General features: G+C 36.8%; 1 pseudogene; it reads left to right on the top strand.

Moving 5' to 3' along the window:
• The window catches only part of LOC102824234, a 138,119-nt pseudogene that overhangs the window by 68,144 nt on the left and 52,503 nt on the right, over positions 1-17,472 (top strand).

Here is a 17,472-nt window from a genome sequence, read left to right as displayed (position 1 = left end):
TTTGTTTTCTTTACATTGAGGTGCAACCCATACTGATGACTGTGGTCTTTGAACTTCATCAGTAGATATTTTAAGTCCTGTTCACCCTCAGCAAGCAAGGTTGTATCATATCATATTGCAAGTTGTTAATGAGTCTTCTGACAATCCTGATGCCACACTTTTCTTCATATAATCCAGCTTCTCAGATTATTTGCTCAGCATACCAATTGAATAAATATGCTCAATAAATGCTTGCTTAATAAGGATGAAAGAATACAACGCTGGCGCACACCTTTCTGTATATACTGTTGTTAAGCGCCATTGAGTAGGTTCCCACCTATAGTGACCCTGAACAGTGTTTCAGAGGCTGTAAATCTTACAGGAGCAGAAAGCCTCATCTTTCTCCTGTGGAGCAACTGGTAGTTTCGAACTGCTGACCTTGCAGTTTGCAGCCTAATTCGTAACCACTACGCTACTAGAGTTCCTTGTGTATACTGTAGTATGATATTAATAGACTGGGTTCAGTTTGGCACTCTTTAAAAAAAAAGTCTCACTTTTCTTCACTATTACCCTATTTTATCAACTGTTGATTAAACAAAAGCATATATTTGTGGGAGGAGAAATGGGAGAAACTTCCATTTCTTATGAGTCTTCTTATGATGTTTGGAAAGTTATTTTTGCCTTTAAAAATGTGTTCACGTTTCAATTTTTAAATACTGAAAATATGTATTATATTCAAAAGTATAAATCTAATCATGTTGTTGTTAAGTGCCGTCAAGTCAGTTCTGACTCATAGTGACTCTGTGTAGGGTTTCTAAGGCTGTAAATTTTTAATGGAGCAGAAAACCTGATCTTTCTCCCATGGGGAAGCTGGTTGGCTTGGATTGCCAACCTTGTCTAATGCAGTAAAAATAATTACAAGTTTAATTTTCATATGTCTTGTCTTAAATTCTATAATTCAGTAAGTCAGACACTAAAGTTCTATGATGTAGCTCCAGTAAAGAGTGTGAATCAACTTGGTGAAGAGGAAAGATCCTTGGCAAGTGACCTGGGCTCAAATTCGACTTCCACTACTATTTCAAATGTAAAGTTGGGCAGATCACTTTTTTCTCTAAGTCTTTGTTCCCACAGCTCAGATTCTAGTAAATTAAACTACTTTTACCTTTAAAAATCTGAATTTATGTCACTTTGAAAGATGCACAAAAGGCTAAATAAAATTAAATACTAGAATTAAGACTAATATACTTTAATAGTGTGTCTGTCTTCACATGGCATTAATGTCTGAGCTTGACCACTTAGCCAAAAAGTTGGCATTTTGAACCCACTTTGAAGTGGCTCATAGGACAGGGCTGGTAATGTTTCTACAAGGTCACAGCCTTGAAAACTCTATGGAGCAGTTCTATGCTGAAACATGGGGTCTCTAGGAGTTGGAACTGACTTGATGGCAACTAACGACAACATACTTTAGTAGATACTAGGTACAAAGGAGCTCTAGTAGCGTAGTGGTTATGAATCGGGCTGTGAACTGCAAGGTCAGCAGTTCAAAACTACCAGCTGCTCCGTCAGAGAAAGATGAGGCTTTTGGCTCCTGTAAAGATTTATAGCCTCGGAAACCCTGTTCAGGGACCCTATGGTTCAGAACCAACTCGACAGCACTTAACCACGACGACGAGGTACAATGGAGCTAGGAGGACATAGTAACTGGGTGTTTTTTTTTTAATTATTTGAACTTATTATTTGATCTGTGACCCTAATTACTATCTGGTTTTCCTCAAGTTTTCATTGTTCTATTTTTCAGAAAAATGAAGGTACAGTTGCATATTCTAAGGTATAAAAATTAGAAAAATATAAATCTTTAGAAAATCCAACATGTTGTAAATTTATTATTAGTCATTCTCTGTTCCAAATTGGAAAGTAGGAGCTTCTTAGTACAGCTGTTTTCTAGAACATATTTCCTTGATATTTCAGGGAGACTCTGGTGGACCATTAGTATGTAGACATGAGAAAGGTCATTTTGTCCTCTATGGCATCATCAGCTGGGGTGCCGGGTGTGTTCAGCCAAGGAAGCCAGCTGTATTTGCCAGATTGAGAGCCTTCTTGGACTGGATCCAGCACAAAATTAAAAGTAAATATTTTCAGATATTATTTAATGTCTTTCTTTAGAATGGGTTTGAAAAAGGTGAATGATTGAAGTCATATGAAGGAGAAAGCAATAGCGTAATAGCTGTTTCTGTACATTAGAAAGCAGTGTGCTCTAAGAATAACTTTTCTCTTGGGAAGAATTAAGATAAAGATTACTTTCCTGAAGTGTCTTTATCTTGGATTTGTGTTTTCTCAAACCATGACTGCTTTGGTATTGATTACACTTTGTCCTTAGGCTTTCATCTTTATTTTTAACATGTTTTCCCCCAGATACAGGACCTGGTTCACTTCAGATAAATAATGAAAGCAAAAACTTAACAAAACCACCCATACCTTCAGCAGACAGTGTACCTGGATCAGGTAATTAATGTTCCCATTATCCTATTAGTCGATGCAATACAATTTAACAAATAGGATTTCTACTACTGGATTCATTAATTTTATTTGAAACACCATAAACTCTGGATTTTCACTGTGGCTGGTAGATTAAGCTAAAAGAGTAAGGAGTTTAGATTAAGGTTGGCAGGGGATCTTATCTCCCCTCATATTGTCAACAAATGATTGAATTTTAGAAAAGTGCTAAGAATTACTGTGACTTCTGAGCTTTTTCCATACCTAAACAAAAAGGTCTTAGAATTTCATACTGACCAAGCAGCTAGGCAGAGACTGTTGGTATGAGATGACCTAACCCAGCATCAGAGTTCATTCAGATCTCTCTTAATTCTCCCAATTGTAAGTATTTGTTTTCCAATAGAATTATGATTATTAGTCAGAAGTAAAGAGCAAATAGGGAATTAGACTTGTAAAGAGATACAGTTCAATGTTATCAGCCTAGGGTTCCAAATGGTGAGTGAGAGTCTTTCTATTTTCACCCAATTCTGCACCACCAACCCCATATACATAGAACCCCAGTTGACAACTAGGAAGAGTTGGGGGATATAAAACAAAGATTAAAATAATGAGGGAAATCTTAAGGTTCAGTTAACTATCAGTGTTTTAGCTAATTCAACCTTGTGAGAAAATGTATTTGCTTTAAAAAAAAAAAACAAGTTCTAACTGTAACAAGGGTACACTTCAAAATTCCTATTCTGTAAATGTAGTCCCTGGGTGGTATATATGGTTAAGCACTTGACTACTATCTGAAATATTGATAATTTGAACTCACACTTGGAAGAGAGGTCAACTCCTTAGATCTGTTTCTAACTATGTCTTTAACAGTTTGTAGGTCAGTCAAAATAGGTGCAGATAGTTCTTATATTAGTCTATTTTAGTGCAAGAAAAGTCTTGAAGTCTTTCTGGGATCTAAAAGTTGCAGAAGGTGATTATGATGAAGACTTTGTTAGCAATAAGGGTGGGTTCAATAGTTTCAAAGTGAGGGTAAATTTACATAACATTAAAGCAGGGCTTGAAGTATGGCAGCACTGCCTCAAAGATGGCTGCCCCTCAAAAATGGCTGCCAACTGTGCTTCTTTGAATGTGTGGCTCTCCACAGTTCTTTCAACAGTCCAATCTCGTACATCAGACTCTTGAAAGGTTTCACTAGGCCTTTTTTGAATCTTCCATTGCAGGGTTTCCACCCATAATATAGCTCATTTCTGTTACTATGAAGTATCACCCAAATTTTAAAAATTCTAGTATTTTCCTTTTTCACTACACAGACCATGACAGAACTAACTAGGAGCCCAGCATTAAAGGCCAAGTAGGAGACATGTTGGAGTCCAGATGTGGTGTTGTAGGATAAGCACTAGACCACAAGTTCAGTTATGAACCTTTCCTCAGAAAAGGCCTAGTGAAAACTTTCAAGAGTCTGATGTATGAGATTGGATTGCTGACAGAACTGTGGAGAGCCACACACTCAAAGGAGCCCAGTTGGTAGCAGTTTGTACTCAACAGCCACTCCTCAGAAACTCTATATGAGGTCTATATGAGTAGGAACTGATTTTACATCACTTAATAACTACAACAGAAGATATGGTAAAGAGCCCCAGTAGCATAGTGGTTGCATGTTGGGCTTCTAACCACAGGTCAGCAGTTTGCATCTACCAGCCCCTCTGTAGGAGAAAAGATGGGACTTTCTGCTCCCATAAAGGTTTATAGCCTCAGAAGCCTAATACAGGGTCACTCTGAGTCAGAACCGACTTGATGGCACCTAACAATAACAACAGGAATTGTAAGTAGGATGCTCAGAACCCAGAAACTTCTGGATATTGTTAAATACCATTGAGTCAATTCTGACTCATAGTGACCCTATACAGGGTTTTCAAGGAGCAGATGATGAGTTTGAACCACCAACCTTGTGCTTCCCGGTTATGTCATAAAATGATTTTTCAGTACAAATTTTTGATTATTCTGAAGTATCAGTCTTGGGTGTTATTGTTTATTTGTGGCCAAATCTTCCTGTTTTCTTTCCATAGCAACTTCTGTCCAGGTTGTCATTCCTAAAATTCTAAAATAAGTAGACAACATATATCTACATACCATCTCTATGGGTTCTAATGTTCACATCTAGAGATGTCATAAATCAGACTATGAGTGCTATCGAGTCTAGAAAAGGAAAGAGCTAGAATAGTCAGTTGTTGTTGTTAAGTACTGTGGAGTCAGTTACTAGTCATAGATACCCTGTATAGGGTTTCCAAGGAGCACTGATGGGTTTGAATTACTGATCTTCACAGTCAGTGCTGATCCTACAGCACCACACTAGTAAACAAAATAAATGATATTCATATGAAAAGAAGTAAGTACTTTTGGAGACAAATAAAACAAGAAAGGGATTTGGAGACCCTGACTGGAGAGTTCCAGGTCATAAGACTTGGTTAGATCATCAACACATACAATGTAGCGAGCCAAAAAGCCAAGAATTGAGTCTTGGGCACTCAATTTTAAGTCATTGGTGAGCTTATCAAACATTGTCATAATGCAATTGTAGGGATAAAAAGAGAATGGTATGTAAGTAAGAATGGAATCTAGAGTTGTGGTGTAAAGTCAGAAGTCTCTGGGTGGTGGAAGCAGTTAAACACTTGAGTACTAGACAAAAGCTTGGTGGTTCAAACCCACCCAGAGGTGCCTAAGAAGGTAGGTCTGGTGATTTTCTTCTAAAAAGAAAATGTGTGAGCTGTTAAGCACTGCACACATGGAGTTACTATGAGTTAGAATATACTTGAAAGCAACTGACAATAACAACTGGGGTCCTGGGATGGTGCTGTAGGATAATGCACTGGACAGCAAAGTCGGTTTGAACCACAAGGTCGGTGGTTCAAGCTCAGCAGCTGCTCCTTGGAAACTCTACATAGGGTTGCTGTGGGTCAGAACCAAGTTGATGGCACTTAACAACAACAGCAACAACAACAACAATAACAACATGAAGGGCAGAAAGGAAACGGGACATTTGAATGCATAAAAGGGGTATTAAAGGGCTCAGTTGTTTTTTAAATGGAAAGAGCAAAAATGGGAATAATTCAATGAATGTTCATTAGGTGCTGCCAAGCCAGTTTTGACTCATGGAGATCCTATTCACAACAGAAGGAAACACTGCCCGGTCATGTATCATCCTCCTAATTGTTATGTTTGAACCCATGATTGCTGCCACTGTGTCAATCCATCTTGTTGGGAGTCTTTCTCTCTCTTTTTTTTTTTGCTGACCTTCCACTTTTCTAAGTACGATATTTTTCTCCAGTAACTGTCCTAAGCATTAGAAGTGAAGTCGTGCCATACTGGCTTCTAAGCAACATCCTGCTATACTTCTTCCAAGACAGATTTGTTTGTTCTTCTAGCAGTCCATAGTACTTTGAACATTCTTCACCAAATACCATAATTTACATTCATCAAATCTTCTAAGGTCTTCCTTATTCATTGTCCAATTTTCACATGCATATGAGGTGATTAATACAATAACTTGGGTCAGACACAACAAGCTGATACATCTTTGCTTTTGAACACTTTAAAGAAGTCTTGTGCAGCAGAATTGCCTAATGGAATATGTCTTTTGAGTCCTCTTTTGCTGTTTCCATGAACATTGATTTTTTTCTCTATTTATTATGATGTTATTTATTAGTCAAATTGTGAGGATTTTTTTTTTTTTTATTTACACTGAGGTACAATCCAAGACTGTATTCTTTAATCTTCATCAGTAAGTATTTCAAGACGCTTCACTTCCAGCAAGCAAGGTTGTATCATCTGCATATTGCAGGTTATTAGTGAATCTTCCAACAATCCTGATGTCACGTTCTCCACATGATAGAGCTTCTCAGATTATTTGCTCGACGTACAGAATGAATAGGTATGGAGAAAGGATACTACCTTAACATACACCTTTTCTGATTTTAAATGATTCCACATCCCCTTCTTCTGTTTGAGCAACTGCCTCATTGTCTATGTACAGGTTAGGTAGCTAACTGTAGGGTAAGTACTTGACCATAAGGTCAGTTTGAACCGGAAGGTTTAAACTCACCAGCCGCTCCTCAGAAATTCTATACAGAGTCGCTATGAATCAGAAATGACTCAACAGCACTTAACAACAACAACCTTCTTATACACATATACACAAGGGCTGTGACTCTACAGGATAAGCACTGGACTACAAACCACAAGGTTGGTAGTTCAAACCCACTACCTGCTCTGTGGGAGAAAGATGAGGCTTTCTGCTTCCGTAAAGATTACAGCCTCAGAAACTTTATAAGGGTCACTATGAGTCAGAACCTACTTGATGGTACTTAACAACAACTACACCAACACATATATAGAAGTACTGGTGGCACAGTGGTTACAGCACTCGATTGTTAACTTAAAAGTTGGCAGTTTGAATCCACCAGCCACTCTATGGCTAGCATAAACAATATTAAGTGTTCTGGAACACCCATTCTTCCCAAGGTTATCCATTGTTTGTTAAAATCACACAGTTGAAAGCCTTTGCATAGTGAATAAAACATAAGTAAACATCTTTCTGGTATTGTCTGCTTTCAGCCAAGATCCTTCTGACTTCATGAATGATATCCCTCATTCTATACAGTCTTCTGAATCTGGTTTGAATTACAGGCAGCTCCCTGTTGGTGGACTGCTACAATCATTTTTAAATTATCTTCAACAAAATTTTACTTGCATGTGACGCAGTTGATATTGTTCAATGACTTCTGCATTTTGTTGGGTCACCTTTTTTTGGAATGGGCACAAATATAGATCTCTTCCAATCTGTTGGCCAGGTATCTATCTTCCAAATTTCTTGGCATAGACGAGTGAGCAACTCTAGTGCTGTGTCAGTTTCTCGAAACATTTAAATTTGTGTTTCATTAATTCCTGGAGCCTTGTGTTTCCACAATGCCTTCAGTGAAGCTTGGACTTCTTCCTTCAGTATGATTGGTTCTTGATCACATGCTGCCTCTTTAAATGGTTGAACATTGGCCAGTCTTCTTTCAATGCATACAGCATTGTTTAGATTTTTGCCTATAGATCCTACAATATTTCAAGTCTAGGCTTGAATTTTCTTCAGTTCTTTCAGCTTGAAAAATACTGAGCATCATCTTCCCTTTTGGTTGGCTAACTCCTAGTCTTTTTATATTTCATTATAATACTTGACTTTGTCATCGCCCTTTGAAATTTTCTGTTCAGCTCTTTTACTTCCTCATATCTTCCATTCACTTTAGCTTCTCTATGCTCAAGAACAAGTTTTAGAGTCTCTTCTGATGCCCATTTTGGTCTTTTCTTTCTTTTTAGTGACTTTTACTTTTTTCCTGTATCATGTTCTTGATGTCTTCCCACTAACGAATGCATCAAATCTGTTCTTGAGATTGTCTCTAAACTCAGATGGGATATGTTCAAGGTCTTGTTTTAGTTTTCTTCAGCTGCATACCGACTTGCATAATAGCAGTTGATGATCTGCTCCACAGTTGGCCACTGACCTTATTTTGGCTGATGATATTGAGCTTCTCCAACTTCTCTTCCTGCAGATTTAGTAAATTTGGGTCCTGTATATTCAGTCTGGTGAGGCTCACATGGATAGTCACTTTTAATGTTGTTTTAAGGTGTTTGCAATGAATAAGCCATTGCTCTTGTAAAATTATATCATGTATCTCCAGCATAATTTCTATTACTAATGCCATGTTTCCCAAATACTGATCCTCACTCTTGGTTTCCAATCTTCGCATTCCAATCACCAGTAATTATCAATGTTATCTTGACTGCATGTTAAATCAATTTAAGACTGAAGAAGTTGGTAGAATTATTCAATTTCATCATCACTGACTTTAGTGGTTGGTAAGGAGCTCTGGTAGCGTAGTGGTTACGAATCGGGCTGCGAACCTTAAGGTCAGCGGTTCGAAACTACCAGCCGCTCCGCGGGAGAAAGATGAGGCTTTCTACTCCCGTAAAGATTTACACCCTCGGAAACCCTGTACAGGGTCGCTATGGGTCGGACCCGACTCGATGGCACTTAACAACAACAACAACCTAGATTTGAATAATATTGGTATTAACTGGTCTTTCTTGTAGGCGTATGCATATTATCCTATCAGAGACAATATTGTATTTCAGGATTTTGATGTGTTCTTTTTGATGATGAATGTGACACAATCTTCAGTTTGTAGTAAACCATATGATTGTCAGATTCAAAATGGCCAAAACTGGTCCATTTCAGCTCACTAATGCCTAGGATATCAATCTTTATGTGTTTCATTTCATTTTTTGACAATTTCCAATGTTCCTACTTTGTGCATTCCACATCCAACTGTTAATGGAAGTTTACAACTATTTCTCTTCATTTTGAGTTGTGTCCCATCAATGAATAAAGGTCTGGAAAATTTTACTTCATCCACATCTTTATGGTCAACTCTACCTTAAGGAGGTAGCTCTTCCTTAGTCATATTTTGAGTGTCTTCCAACCTCGGGGACTAATCTTCTGACACTATATATGACAATATTCTTGTGCTTTTTTCATCTTCTGGCACTATGTCTGACAATGTTTTGCTACTTATTTCTAAGGTTTCGTTGGCTAAACATTTAGAAGACTGAGTGTCTGCATTTCCACTATATATGTCTAAGCTTAATCAAATTAAATCCTAAATGTATTCAAAAGTACTTAAAGATACAAATTAGGTTTATTTCAACTAAGAGAGAGTCAATCATTTTATAACTCAGGGAATAGTGATGAAGATTTTTATACCCATATTTTTAACCTACAGCTTATGATCTCAGACAAGATGATTACATTAAAATCAACTTGTTTTCATTAATGTCAACATGTCTGCATGTGTATATAAAGCTGACTTCATATGTGTGTGCCCATCTTCATTTACTCTTCTCTACCCAAAGACATTCCAACAAATTCAAATAACATATTTATCTTAGCTAATAAAAATTGTTGTTAAGTGTTGCCAAGTCAGTTCTAACTCAGAGAAACCCTGCATTGGGTTTCCAAGGCTGTAAATCTTTTCAGGAGTGGAAAGTCTCATCTTTCTCTTGCAGAATGGCTTTTAGGCTTTAACCATGGACCATTTGGTTTGGAGTCCAGTGCTTATCCTACAGAGCCATCGTACTCTCTAATAAAAGTTACATAGCATCAAAACATGCTCTTTACACATCTCAAGCCAATTTTTTGAAAATAGATTCCATCTATTTTACATTGTTGACTTTTTCAGTCTATAATATTATTCTTTTCTGACAGCCATTTGAAGGTATTGTAAAATGCTAGTATCTGCAACCATAACAAAAATATTTCTAATTTCAGTTCAACCTTTGCTGTGGTCAAGTCTGAAATCTTCAATATTATTGCTCAAGTTTGTTAATGACCAAAATAAATTTGATTTCCCAATCACAGAATTTCAGTCAGAGTTTTACAAGTTTTAAAATTCAGTAGGAAGGACGGATGGTTGTTTATCATTATAGGGATAATAAACTTAGTTTGATATCTGGACTGCTGCTTCCATGAGTGTTAATTGTGGATTCAAGCAAAATGAAGTCTTTCAATCTTCTTTCCTTTTATTATGTTGTTATTTATTGGTCAAGTTGTAAGGGTTTTGCTTTCTTTATATTGAGGTGCAACCCATACTTAAAGCTGTGATCTTTGATCTTCATCAATAAGTCCTTTAAATGTTTTTGTTTCTGGCAAGCAAGATTGTATCATGTGCATATTGCAGGTTGCTAATGAGTCTACTGCCTGTCCTGATGCCATGCTCTTTATATAGTCCAGCTTCCAGGATTATTTGCTTAGCATGCAGATGGAATAAATATGGTAAAAAGATATAAACATTGATATCCACTGTTTCTGATTTTAAATCACTCAGTATGTCCTTACTCTGTTTGACTACCTCTTTTTTCCTGTATACAAGTTCCTCAGCACAATGAAATGTTATGGAAAACCCACTCTTCTCAATGTTATCCATCATTTGTTAGGATACACACAGTTTAATACCTTTGCATAGTCAACAAAGCACAAGCAAACATCTTTTTGGCCCTCTCTACTTTCAGACAAGATAGAAATTTCAGACATCTGAAAACAACAATTTCAAATCCTCATCTGAATCCAGTTTGAAATTTTGGCAATGCCTCATCAATGTACTGTTGCAACGATTTTGAATTATCTTCAGCAAAATTTTACTTGCATGTGATATTAATGATATTATTTGATGATTTGTCACAATCCTTTGGGTGACCTTTTTTTGGAATGGGCACAAATATGAATCTCTTCCAGTCAGGTGGCTAGGTAACCATCTTCCAAATTTCTTGGCATAAACTAGTGATTGTTTCCAGTGCTATGTCCATTTGTTGAAGCATTTCAACTTGTGTTGCATCACTTCCTGGAACCAATTCTTTTATCATACATACATTGGCCAGTTCTTTTTTGCCAATGTCTTCAGTGCAGCTTGGATTTTCTTCAAAGTGATCAGTTCTTGTTTATGTGCTACCTCTGGAAACATTGACTATTTACCAATTAATTTTTGGTACAGTGACTCTGTGTATTCCTTCTATCTTCTTTTGATGCTTTCTGCATCATTCAGTACTTTGTTCATAGAATCCTTCAATATCACAAGTTCTCTCAGCTTGAGAAATGCCTGGAAAGTTTTTTTGTTTTGGTTTCCTAACTCCTGGTCTTTGCACATTTCATTACCTTACTTGACTGTCTTTTCGAGCTGCCCTTTGACATTTTTTGTTCAGCTCTTTTATTCCCTCATTTATTACAGTTGCTTTAGATATTCTTTGCTCAAAAGCACATTTGAGAGTCTCTTCTTACATTCATTTTGGTCTTTTATTTCTTCCTTGTCTTTTTAATGACCTTTTGCTTCCTTCCTGTATGATGTTCTTGATGTCATCTTAGAACTCCTCTGGTCTTCATTCATTAATGTCTAATGCATAGAATCTGTTTTTGAAATGGTCTCTAAATTTAGGTGGGATATGTTCAAGGTCATGTTTTGACTCTCATGGACTTGTTTTAATTTTCTTCAGCTTCAGTCTGAACTTGCATATGAACAATTGATGACCTGTCCACAGTCAGCCAGCCCCTGGCTTTGTTTTGACTGATGAGAGTGAGCTTTTCCCATAAATAGTTTCTTCCCACAAATGTACTCAATTTGATTCCTTGTATTCCATCTGATAAAGTCAACATTTATGGTATGTTATTGAAAACAGGTGTTTTTAATGAGTAAGTTATTGCTCTTGCAAAATTCTATCATGTGGTCTCCAGCATCATTTTCATCACTAGTAATTATCTTACTGCATATTTTATCAATTTCAGACTGAAAAAGTTGGTAGAATTCTTACATTTCATCGTCATTGGCTTTACTGATTTGTACTTAAATTTGAATAATAGTGTTATTAACTAGTCTTCTTTATAGGTATATGGATGTTATCCTATCACAGACAGCATTTTACTTCAAGATAAGGTCTTGAAATGTTCTTTTTGATTGTGAATGTGACACCACTCTTCTTCAGTTTGTCATTTCCTGCATAGTAAATGTCTGATTCAAGATAGTCAATACTAGTCTATTTCAGCTCACTAATGCCTAGGATATATTGATCTTTATGTGTTCCATTTCACTTTTCACAACTTCAGTTTTCCTAGATTCATACTTCATACATTTTGAGTTCTCATTATTAATGGATGTTTGAAGCTGTTTCTTTTCATTTTTAGTTGTAACCTATCAGCAAATGAAGTTTTTCAAAAGCTTCCTCCATTCACGTTTTATGGTCAACTCTTCTTTGGGGAGGAGGTTCTCTCCATTCATATTTTGAAGCCTTTCAGGTACTATATCAGACAATGTTCTGTTGCTATTCATAAATTTTCAGTGGCTAGCCATTCAGAAGTGTGGTCTGCCTTTGCTTCTTCCTAGTCTGTCTTAATCTGGACGCTCCCCTGAAACATGTCCTGTTTCATGGGTGACCCTGTGGGTATTTAAGATACTATGACATAGCTTCCAGCAGCCAGCAACATACAAGCCACCACAGTATGACAAACTGACAGACAAGCAGCGTCTACCCATAGATCACTGTTGTTTCAGGGCTCTGTATTTAACAGTATTTAGCTCTATTCCCTTTAACACTGCTCTCCTCTCTGTGTCTTCCCCTGCCTTCATCGATCTTCTGCCAACCTCACTCTTGTTGTTTATTACCTTCCCCATAACCCTAGTTAACTTCTGGCCAGTGAATTACTCTCCCTTTCCTTCTGTCCCTGGTAACCACCAATGATTGTTTGTTTGAGCATGAAAACCTTTTCTTGACTTGTTACAACAGTGATCTTTATGTATGATGTTCTTGATGTGCTCCTACAACTCCTCTGGTCTTCAGTCATTAGTGTTCAGTGTGTCAACTCTGTTCTTGAAATGGTCTGTAATATCAAGTGGGATATCCTCCAGCTTGTATTTTGGCTTTTATGGACTTGTTTTAATTTTCTTCACCTTCAACCTGAACTTGCATATCAGCATGCTTGAAATATTCTATCATGTGAATTCCTGTGTCATTTTTATCGCCAAGGCCTTATTTTTTCAACACTGGGAGACTAATAGCATATGAACAACAGCCTTCTCTGATGTCCAAAAGAACTAGAAGGTGCCTGACTACTACTACCAATTGTTTGTACCAGGGACACAATAGAAGGTTCTAGAAAGAATGGGAGAAAAATGTTGAACAAAACTTGAATTCCTAAAAAAAGCCAAACTTACTTGACAAACTAGAGGAATCCCCAAGACTATTGCTCTAAGATAACATTTGAACAGCTATTTCTGTAGGTTACCTTTCAGCCAAATAATAAATTGGCTTGTAAAATAAATAAAATCATCTGTGAGTAATGTGCCCCCTTAAACACTAACTAAATGACCCAAATGGTTAATATTTACCTGGAAGCCAAGATGAGAAGGTAAGGTAGTTAAAGGGAAGCAAGACCAATGTAAACAGGACAAACAGAATGGAAATAATAAGAATTCTGATGCATTGTACCCAGTGTGCACAGAATAATTTATATAAAAATTGCTAAATAAGAACCTAATTTTCAGTGTAAACATTCACCTAAAACAATAATATATATTTTAATAAACCTGATGTTAAGATATATAAATAAGAAAGAGAATTTGCAAAGAAATACAAGGAGTGGGCATTGGAAATGAAGAATCCTGAACTTTTGCAGCACTTAATTTCCCTTATGTCATGATTTTGCTCTGCTGTTCATAAAAGTATATTTAGGGACATGTCTCATCTGTTCAATCATTAATCTCTCTAGGACAGAGCCCATGTCTTACTGTGAATACATTACAGAATCTTTCATTTTATAATTGCTTAGAACGTTTTTATCAAGGACTAAAAATTGAGGAAGTAAGAAGATCAAGAATGAAGCTTGAATGAGGAAATTAGAAGAAGCAGGATCAGTGGGCCAGAGAGTTACTGGCAGCTGAATTCTGCAGAACCTGGAGGTTGAAAAGGTACCCTTAGATGTAGAACAAATCGAAGGATGGGAAACATGCAAGTGTAGTCAGCACACTCTCCTTTTATTGTTCTCAGCCACAAGCTACATGAAAGTAATAATTTGTCCCAGCAAGATCAATACCTAGCTAATTTAGGGAAGCTTGAAGAAGGAAGAAATGAAAATGTACTGGGAGTAGAGAATGGAATCACTTGTGTTTTCTAAGACGTTTTAATGATTTCATTTAACTTCAATTAAAATAAGTGTGATTTGAGGAACACACAAATAGAATGTGGGACCTTATCCAGAGAAGCAGCAGCATCAGAGATGGAGGTAGAGATGGGGGCATGGAGGACTCTAGATTCATCAACTAAGAAGAGAAGGACTAAGAACTGGTGGCCAGGAGCAGACTTGCAGAATGTGCCCTTTGGAGATGTAATTTATTATATATGCCTGAGTGGGGTTTTTTGTTTGTGTGTCTTTTAAAAAAAAAAAGCTAAAGTGGATAAAGAGAAATACTTTTAACTGATGGTATATGGAGGGGATTATAATCAATGTAATGAAACAAGTTATGTGAATTGTTGAATGTGAAACTGATGATGTGCTCTGTAAACTTTCACTCAATCCATAATAAAAACCTTAAATTAAAAAAAAAAAAAAAAATAAGTGTGATTTAAATTCTATGTATGCAATCACATTTCAAGAAAATGATGCATTAAATGGGATGTTCTTCTTTACTCAAGAACATGAAACTGAATAATAATAAAGTTGTGATTGTTTTCTTGCCAGCCTAGTTTTGTGATAGAAACAGATTTTTCTCTGCCTTGGTCACATTGGTCACTGGTAACTATATGTTTTGAATTGCAGTCTGTTACTCTGAAGTGGAGCTGGAAGAGCCCAGAGGCTTTTTATCAACTCCAAGATATCCACAAATCTATAGAGGAAAACTGCAGTGTTCTTGGGTGCTCAGAATTTCACCAAGCAGCATAGCAAAATTTACAGTTGAGTATCTGTCGCTCCCTGAGTCTTATATGTGTCGAGACTCAGTTCTAACTATATATGAAGAAAGCCAAAGTGAGAGAAGAATGTCAGGTAAGCCTTACTGGCATTCAAACATTATTCTGTAAGTCTCTTTTATGTAAGCAGCTTATTTATGATCAAGAAAGAGCTTGGACTTGGTAATTGTCCCAATCAGAATATTGACTCTGTGTATAATAGCCATGTCTTTTTTTTTTTTCTAGGCACATTGAACGTTTTCAACCTTTGAATTTACAGTTATACTGAAGGTTGAAAGCCTGGCGTGATGCTGTAGGGATAAGCACTGGACTGCCAACCACAGGGTCAGAGGTTCTCAAACCCACCAGCCTCTCCTTGGAAACCCTATACAGGCTTTCTATGAGTCAGAACCAATTTGATGGCACTTAACAACAACAAAGTTTAAAAGTTTGTTTGGTGGTGGTAAAAAAAATAAAATCCCAGCTTCTTTAAACATACCAGAACCATACCATGCTAGAACACTCTATACGGAAAAAAGAGGCATTAAAAACAAAAGGAGGAAAGGAATTTAAAATAAAACAAACAACTTAAATAGTTTCAATATGCTATGATTGAAAAGCCTTGCTAATAACATGCCAGCCATCATTTCATTTCATGTATAGGCAAACCTGTTAAACAAAACAAACTTGCCATCTCCTGTTTGGATAGGTACAATGGAAGATTCTTTTGTTTTGTTTTTTTCATTCTCAGCAAGGTAGGAGGTAGGAAGGTGATGAAAATAATTTGCTTAGTGGGAAAACCTGTAAAGAAATGAGTTCATGTATATTATTATTTGAGTGTGTGCTACACATACCTGCAAAGTGCTTGATACAGGAGGAAGAGACCAGGAAAGAAAAGAAGTTAAAGATTGAAATTGTTTTCTTAGGATAAAGTCTGGGTGATTTTCTTTGCATTAAAGGTACAAACATTTGTTTACAGGATCTTTCTTTATAAATAATTCCTTATTTAGATTTTAGGGGAAAACCCCTATTAACTGACCAAGCCAGATTGTACACCCACCACCACTGTCTCCAGATTGTCATCTCCCCTACTCTCCTTGTGAAAAACTCCTCAAGGCTTCTCATTACAGCTAGAATAAAACTCAGTTTCCTTAACATGACCCACAGCCTCTTTCCTTCCTTTTCTCCAGCCCACCATGTTGCTGTTGGTGTTAAGTGCCATTGAGTCAATTCTGACCCTTAGAAGCCCTGTATAGGGTTTCTGAAGAGCAGATAGTGGGTTTGAACTGCTGACCATACACGATACTTTCCCATTTACTTTTCCCAGTTCTTCAAAGAGCTCCTTGTCATCTCTGTCCCTTGCATCACCAAAGTATTCACTCAAAAGTTATCTTTTTAAGGAGGCCTTCATTGGCTAATTAATGTAAATTGCATCAACTCCAATACCCACACTTCTCAGTTCCCTTTTCTAAGAATATGTCTGTATCTGTGTATATTTGTTTTTAAATGTCGTCAAGTTGTAAGTTGGTGCAGACTCCTAGTGACTCTCTCTCTATAAATGTTTCAAAGGAACTGCTGGTGGGTTTGAACTGCCAACCTTGTGGTAGTTAGCAGTCCAGTGCTTATCCTATAGTGCCACACCAGGACTCCTTGTATGTGTGTGGATTTTTATATATCATGTTTGTGGTTTGTCTGTATCTCGCCTGTCGAATATGAGCTTCATAAGACTGAATTTCAGTATATTCATGCCCTTCAAGAATTCTATGGCTGGCAAATGAAAGCAGCCACTTAATAAATAATGAAAGAATGAAACATCACCTCTGCAAGAGGCCTTCTCAGGCAGAAGTAGCATCATCCATTGCCCTGACATTTTTTTTTTTTAATATTATTATTATCATATCACACCAATGATTTCACTTGTAGTCTTTGTCTCTATCTAAAATAATCTTCCCTCTCTCTTTTTTTGCTTGAATAAAAAAGCCCAAATGACTGATGACAGCAGAAACTTAGTGGTTTGGTTCTTTTCTGTAGCCCTCCAAATTAGACCAGTGCTTGGGAACTTAGAAGGGGTATGTTTTGTTAAGTTTTCTGGTTGTTGTTGTTGTTGTTGTTTTTTGCATGTATGTATAAATGCTAAATTACTTTCTAAAAGTAAATCAGTTTTTACTGCCAACAGCAGTACCTGGGAACCTCTCTCATCATGCCCAAAACCTATATATCAATTTAAGAGACATTTGCACTTTTAAAAAATATTTTCTCATGTTGGTTAAGTATATTTTTTTATGACTTGTCCTTTTAAATATGAGTATTCTCATTGTTGGTATATGTATATGCATGTGTGATATACATACATACCTCATACATGTTGTTGTTAAGTTCCATCTAGTCAGTTCTGATTCATAATGGCCCTTAACAGGGTTGCCAAAGAGCAGCTGGTGAGTTTGAATCACTGACCACATATGGTAAGCACCTAGTGCTTAC

Source organism: Chrysochloris asiatica, unplaced genomic scaffold (assembly GCF_000296735.1).
Source record: "Chrysochloris asiatica unplaced genomic scaffold, ChrAsi1.0 scaffold00098, whole genome shotgun sequence".
Taxonomy (NCBI): Eukaryota; Metazoa; Chordata; class Mammalia; order Afrosoricida; family Chrysochloridae; genus Chrysochloris; species Chrysochloris asiatica.
Note: the sequence above shows the minus strand (reverse complement) of the source record. Positions and strands in the feature narration are given on the sequence as shown.